This window comes from Durio zibethinus, unplaced genomic scaffold (genome assembly GCF_047325235.1).
Source record: "Durio zibethinus cultivar Kanyao isolate XHJ-2024 unplaced genomic scaffold, ASM4732523v1 HiC_scaffold_3, whole genome shotgun sequence".
NCBI classification, from domain to species: domain Eukaryota; kingdom Viridiplantae; phylum Streptophyta; class Magnoliopsida; order Malvales; family Malvaceae; genus Durio; species Durio zibethinus.
In genome coordinates, this window is record NW_028323044.1 from 4,903,237 (window position 1) to 4,910,736 (window position 7,500).

The following is a 7,500-nucleotide window of genomic DNA, read 5'->3' on the forward strand; positions in this document are numbered from 1 at the left end:
GGGCACTGGTGCGGGCGCTTGCCTCGACCACCATCGGCACACGCTGGGCCCTGGTGCGGGCGCTTGCCTCGATCACCATCGGCACACGCTGGGCCCTGGTGCGGGCGCTTGCCTCGACCACCATCGGCACACGCTCGGCCCTGGTGCGGTCGGTTGCCTCGAGCACCATCGACACACGCTCGGCCCTGGTGCGGGCGCTTGCCTCGACCACCATCGGCACACGCTGGGCCCTGGTGCGGCAGGTTGCCTCGAGCACCATCGGCACACGCTGGGCACTGGTGCGGTCGGTTGCCTCGACCACCATCGGCACACGCTGGGCCCTGGTGCGGGCGCTTGCCTCGACCACCATCGGCACACGCTGGGCCCTGGTGCGGCAGGTTGCCTCGAGCACCATCGGCACACGCTGGGCCCTGGTGCGGTCGGTTGCCTCGATCACCATCGGCACACGCTGGGCCCTGGTGCGGGCGGTTGCCTCGACCACCATCGGCACACGCTGGGCCCTGGTGCGGCAGCTTGCCTCGAGCACCATCGGCACACGCTCGGCCCTGGTGCGGTCGGTTGCCTCGACCACCATCGGCACACGCTGGGCCCTGGTGCGGCAGGTTGCCTCGACCACCATCGGCACACGCTGGGCCCTGGTGCGGGCGGTTGCCTCGACCACCATCGGCACACGCTCCGCCCTGGTGCGATCGGTTGCCTCGAGCACCATCGGCACACGCTGGGCCCTGGTGCGGCAGGTTGCCTCGACCACCATCGGCACACGCTGGGCCCTGGTGCGGGCGGTTGCCTCGACCACCATCGGCACACGCTGGGCCCTGGTGCGGGCGCTTGCCTCGACCACCATCGGCACACGCTGGGCCCTGGTGCGGCAGGTTGCCTCGACCACCATCGGCACACGCTGGGCCCTGGTGCGGGCGCTTGCCTCGACCACCATCGGCACACGCTGGGCCCTGGTGCGGGCGCTTGCCTCGACCACCATCGGCACACGCTGGGCCCTGGTGCGGCAGGTTGCCTCGACCACCATCGGCACACGCTGGGCCCTGGTGCGGGCGCTTGCCTCGAGCACCATCGGCACACGCTCGGCCCTGGTGCGGTCGGTTGCCTCGAGCACCATCGGCACACGCTGGGCCCTGGTGCGGCAGGTTGCCTCGACCATCATCGGCAGCCTCGACCACCATCGGCACACGCTGGGCCCTGGTGCGGGCGCTTGCCTCGACCACCATCGGCACACGCTCGGCCCTGGTGCGGTCGGTTGCCTCGAGCACCATCGGCACACGCTGGGCCCTGGTGCGGCAGGTTGCCTCGACCACCATCGGCACACGCTGGGCCCTGGTGCGGGCGGTTGCCTCGACCACCATCGGCACACGCTGGTCCCTGGTGCGGGCGCTTGCCTCGAGCACCATCGGCACACGCTGGGCCCTGGTGCGGCAGGTTGCCTCGAGCACCATCGGCACACGCTGGGCCCTGGTGCGGCAGGTTACCTCGAGCACCATCGGCACACGCTGGGCCCTGGTGCGGGAGCTTGCCTCGAGCGCCATCGGCACACGCTGGGCCCTGGTGCGGCAGGTTGCCTCGAGCACCATCGGCACACGCTGGGCCCTGGTGCGGTCGGTTGCCTCGAGCACCATCGGCACACGCTGGGCGCTGGTGCGGGCGCTTGCCTCGACCAGCATCGGCACACGCTGGGCCCTGGTGCGGCAGGTTGCCTCGATCACCATCGGCACACGCTGGGCCCTGGTGCGACAGGTTGCCTCGAGCACCATCGGTACACTATCGGCCCTGGTGCGGGCGGTTGCCTCGACCACCGTCGGCACACGCTGGGCCCTGGTGCGGGCGCTTGCCTCGAGCACCTTCGGCACACGCTGGGCCCTGGTGCGGGCGGTTGCCTCGAGCACCATCGGCACACGCTGGGCCCTGGTGGGTTTAGGCACATCTTCAAATTTCTGCCGTGCCAATGCCATTTTTATGGCTTGTAAATTCATACAATGGTCCCCTAAGCCTTCACGTGAAGTTTCGTTGGAAGATGACTCGTTTTCTATTTTTCATGATTTTCGAAACTTTTTGCGGTTCGGGATTTTTTAAAATTTTTTTATAAGGATTTTTGGCCCCAAATTTTGTAGGCATGATCCTTCTATTTTTGTTGGCATGCACAAAAAAATTCAGCTAAAAACTCGAAGTAGAGAAGATTTTGTGACCGTTTGAAAAAAGTGTCCCCATTTCAGACACTTTAACGGCTACTGGTAGCAAACCTGTAAAATCTCAAATGCTCTTTAAGGGGGTGTGAATTCTCAGAGGTTTGATGAGGGATAGGGGGCCAACACAAGGCCAAGTACCAGCACCCATCGCACATCATGTGCGCACACCCCCCCGGCCCCCCTCCCAATCGCCGGAACCCCAATGCCGCCGGTCAGGTTCTCCGGCGGTACTCCGGCGATGCTCCGGCGATGCTCCGGCGATGCTGTCCCGAGTGAAAAAAATGCGGCACCAGCACATGCTGGAGCCAAGCATGGGCACCGTGGCTCAAAATCGAACTTCGGCCAAGGCCTCGACCATCAATGGCACATGATGGCGCATGGTGATGGCACATGCATCGACCATCATCGGCATAGGCTGCCCTTCGGTACGGGCACTTGCCTCGACCGCCATCGGCACAAGCTGGGCCTTGGTGTGGGTTGTTGCCTCGATCACAATCGGCACATGCTGAGCCTTGGTGCGGGCGGTTGCCTCGAGCACCATCGGCAGACCCTGGGCCCTGGTGCGGCCGGTTGCCCCGATAACCATCGGCACACGCTGGGCCCTGGGGCGGGCGCTTGCCCCCAGCACCATCGGCACACGCTGGGCCCTGGTGCGGGCGGTTCCCTCGACCACCATCGGCACACGTTGGGCCCTGGTCCGGGCGGTTACCCCCAGCACCATCGGCACACGCTGGGCCCTGGTGCGGGCGCTTGCCCCCAGCACCATCGGCACACGCTGGGCCCTGGTGCGGGCGGTTGCCCCCAGCACCATCGGCACACGCAGGGCCCTGGTGCGGGCGGTTGCCCCGAACACCATCGGCACAAGCCGGCCCTTGGTGCGGGCTCCTGGCTCGACCACCATCGGCACACGCTGGGCACTGGTGCGGGCGCTTGCCTCGACCACCATCGGCACACGCTGGGCCCTGGGGCGGGCGGTTGCCTCGATCACCATCGGCACACGCTGGGCCCTGGTGCGGGCGGTTGCCCCCAGCACCATCGGCACACGTTGGGCCCTGGTGCGGGCGCTTGCCTCGACCACCATCGGCACACGCTGGGCCCTGGTGCGGGCGCTTGCCTCGACCACCATCGGCACACGCTGGGCCCTGGTGCGGCCGCTTGCCTCGACCACCATCGGCACACGCTGGGCCCTGGTGCGGCCGGTTGCCTCGAGCACCATCGGCACACGCTGGGCCCTGGTGCACCATCGGCACACGCTGGGCCCTGGTGCGGGCGCTTGCCTCGACCACCATCGGCACACGCTGGGCCCTGGTGCGGGCGCTTGCCTCGACCACCATCGGCACACGCTGGGCCCTGGTGCGGCAGGTTGCCTCGAGCACCATCGGCACACGCTGGGCCCTGGTGCGGTCGGTTGCCTCGAGCACCATCGGCACACGCTGGGCCCTGGTGCGGGCGCTTGCCTCGACCACCATCGGCACACGCTGGGCCCTGGTGCGGCAGGTTCCCTCGACGACCATCGGCACACGCTGGGCCCTGGTGCGGCAGGTTGCCTCGAGCACCATCGGCACACGCTGGGCCCTGGTGCGGTCGGTTGCCTCGATCACCATCGGCACACGCTGGGCCCTGGTGCGGGCGGTTGCCTCGACCACCATCGGCACACGCTGGGCCCTGGTGCGGCAGCTTGCCTCGAGCACCATCGGCACACGCTCGGCCCTGGTGCGGTCGGTTGCCTCGAGCACCATCGGCACACGCTGGGCCCTGGTGCGGCACGTTGCCTCGACCACCATCGGCAGCCTCGACCACCATCGGCACACGCTGGGCCCTGGTGCGGGCGCTTGCCTCGACCACCATCGGCACACGCTGGGCCCTGGTGCGGGCGCTTGCCTCGACCACCATCGGCACACGCTGGGCCCTGGTGCGGCAGGTTGCCTCGACCACCATCGGCACACGCTGGGCCCTGGTGCGGGCGGTTGCCTCGACCACCATCGGCACACGCTGGGCCCTGGTGCGGGCGCTTGCCTCGACCACCATCGGCACACGCTGGGCCCTGGTGCGGGCGCTTGCCTCGACCACCATCGGCACACGCTGGGCCCTGGTGCGGCAGGTTGCCTCGAGCACCATCGGCACACGCTGGGCCCTGGTGCGGCAGGTTGCCTCGAGCACCATCGGCACACGCTGGGCCCTGGTGCGGGCGCTTGCCTCGAGCACCATCGGCACACGCTCGGCCCTGGTGCGGTCGGTTGCCTCGAGCACCATCGGCACACGCTGGGCCCTGGTGCGGCAGGTTGCCTCGACCACCATCGGCACACGCTGGGCCCTGGTGCGGGCGCTTGCCTCGACCACCATCGGCACACGCTCGGCCCTGGTGCGGTCGGTTGCCTCGAGCACCATCGGCACACGCTGGGCCCTGGTGCGGCAGGTTGCCTCGAGCACCATCGGCACACGCTGGGCCCTGGTGCGGGCGCTTGCCTCGACCACCATCGGCACACGCTGGGCCCTGGTGCGGGCGCTTGCCTCGACCACCATCGGCACACGCTGGGCCCTGGTGCGGCAGGTTGCCTCGACCACCATCGGCACACGCTGGGCCCTGGTGCGGGCGGTTGCCTCGACCACCATCGGCACACGCTGGGCCCTGGTGCGGGCGCTTGCCTCGACCACCATCGGCACACGCTGGGCCCTGGTGCGGGCGCTTGCCTCGACCACCATCGGCACACGCTGGGCCCTGGTGCGGCAGGTTGCCTCGAGCACCATCGGCACACGCTGGGCCCTGGTGCGGCAGGTTGCCTCGAGCACCATCGGCACACGCTGGGCCCTGGTGCGGGCGCTTGCCTCGAGCACCATCGGCACACGCTCGGCCCTGGTGCGGTCGGTTGCCTCGAGCACCATCGGCACACGCTGGGCCCTGGTGCGGCAGGTTGCCTCGACCACCATCGGCACACGCTGGGCCCTGGTGCGGGCGCTTGCCTCGACCACCATCGGCACACACTCGGCCCTGGTGCGGTCGGTTGCCTCGAGCACCATCGGCACACGCTGGGCCCTGGTGCGGCAGGTTGCCTCGAGCACCATCGGCACACGCTGGGCCCTGGTGCGGGCGCTTGCCTCGACCACCATCGGCACACGCTGGGCCCTGGTGCGGGCGCTTGCCTCGACCACCATCGGCACACGCTGGGCCCTGGTGCGGCAGGTTGCCTCGAGCACCATCGGCAGACGCTGGGCCCTGGTGCGGCAGGTTGCCTCGAGCACCATCGACACACGCTGGGCCCTGGTGCGGTCGGTTGCCTCGAGCACCATCGGCACACGCTGGGCGCTGGTGCGGGAACTTGCCTCGACCACCATCGGCACACGCTGGGCCCTGGTGCGGCAGGTTACCTCGATCACCATCGGCACACGCTGGGCCCTGGTGCGACAGGTTGCCTCGAGCACCATCGGCACACTATCGGCCCTGGTGCGGGCGGTTGCCTCGACCACCATCGGCACACGCTGGGCCCTGGTGCGGGCGCTTACCTCGAGCACCATCGGCACACGCTGGGCCCTGGTGCGGGCGGTTGCCTCGAGCACCATCGGCACACGCTGGGCCCTGGTGGGTTTAGGCACATCTTCAAATTTCTGCCGTGCCAATGCCATTTTTATGGCTTGTAAATTCATACAATGGTCCCCTAAGCCTTCACGTGAAGTTTCGTTGGAAGATGACTCGTTTTCTATTTTTCACGATTTTCAAAACTTTTTGCGGTTCGGGAATTTTTAAAATTTTTTTATAAGGATTTTTGGCCCCAAATTTTGTAGGCATGATCCTTCTATTTTTGTTGGCATGCACAAAAAAATTCAGCTAAAAACTCGAAGTAGAGAAGATTTTGTGACCGTTTGAAAAAAGTGTCCCCATTTCAGACACTTTAACGGCTACTGGTAGCAAACCTGTAAAATCTCAAATGCTCTTTAAGGGGGTGTGAATTCTCAGAGGTTTGATGAGGGATAGGGGGCCAACACAAGGCCAAGTACCAGCACCCATCGCACATCATGTGCGCACACCCCCCCGGCCCCCCTCCCAATCGCCGGAACCCCAATGCCGCCGGTCAGGTTCTCCGGCGGTACTCCGGCGATGCTCCGGCGATGCTCCGGCGATGCTGTCCCGAGTGAAAAAAATGCGGCACCAGCACATGCTGGAGCCAAGCATGGGCACCGTGGCTCAAAATCGAACTTCGACCAAGGCCTCGACCATCAATGGCACATGATGACGCATGGTGATGGCACATGCATCGACCATCATCGGCATAGGCTGCCCTTCGGTACGGGCACTTGCCTCGACCGCCATCGGCACAAGCTGGGCCCTGGTGTGGGTTGTTGCCTCGATCACAATCGGCACATGCTGAGCCTTGGTGCGGGCGGTTGCCTCGAGCACCATCGGGAGACCCTGGGCCCTGGTGCGGCCGGTTGCCCCGATAACCATCGGCACACGCTGGGCCCTGGGGCGGGCGCTTGCCCCCAGCACCATCGGCACACGCTAGGCCCTGGTGCGGGCGCTTGCCCCCAGCACCATCGGCACACGCTGGGCCCTGGTACGGGCGGTTGCCCCGAACACCATCGACACAAGCCGGCCCTTGGTGCGGGCTCCTGGCTCGACCACCATCGGCACACGCTGGGCCCTGGTGCGGGCGGTTGCCTCGAACACCATCGGCACACGCCGGCCCTTGGTGCGGCCGGTTGCCTCGACCACCATCGGCACACGCTCGGCCTTGGTGAGGGCGCTTGCCTCGACCACCATCGGCACACGCTGCGCCCTGGTGCGGGCGCTTGCCTCGACCACCATCGGCACACGCTCGGCCTTGGTGCGGGCGCTTGCCTCGACCACCATCGGCACACGCTGGGCCCTGGTGCGGGCGGTTGCCTCGACCACCATCGGCACACGCTCGGCCTTGGTGAGGGCGCTTGCCTCGACCACCATCGGCACACGCTGGGCCCTGGTGCGGGCGGTTGCCTCGACCACCATCGGCACACGCTGGGCCCTGGTGCGGGCGGTTGCCTCGACCACCATCGGCACACGCTGGGCCCTGGTGCTGGCGGTTGCCTCGACCACCATCGGCACACGCTGGGCCCTGGTGCGGGCGGTTGCCTCGAACACCATCGGCACAAGCCGGCCCTTGGTGCGGGCGGTTGCCTCGAGCACCATCGGCACACGCTGGGCCCTGGTGCGGGCGGTTGCCTCGACCACCATCGGCACACGCTGGGCCCTGGTGCGGACGGTTGCCTCGAGCACCATGGGCACACGCTGGCCCTTGGTGCGGGCTCTTGCCTCGACCACCATCAGCAGAAG

The 7,500-nt window shown here is 67.2% G+C and overlaps 1 long non-coding RNA gene across 1 annotated transcript in view; it reads left to right on the forward strand.

The window, feature by feature from the left end:
- The first annotated feature begins 7,442 nt into the window (after window positions 1–7,442).
- LOC149504381 (uncharacterized) overlaps window positions 7,443–7,500 on the forward strand; it is a 13,745-nt gene continuing 13,687 nt past the window's right edge. Inside the window, exon 1 of the long non-coding RNA XR_016338902.1 lies at window positions 7,443–7,500. This exon is cut by the window's right edge and continues 295 nt beyond it. This is a non-coding gene — a long non-coding RNA (uncharacterized LOC149504381).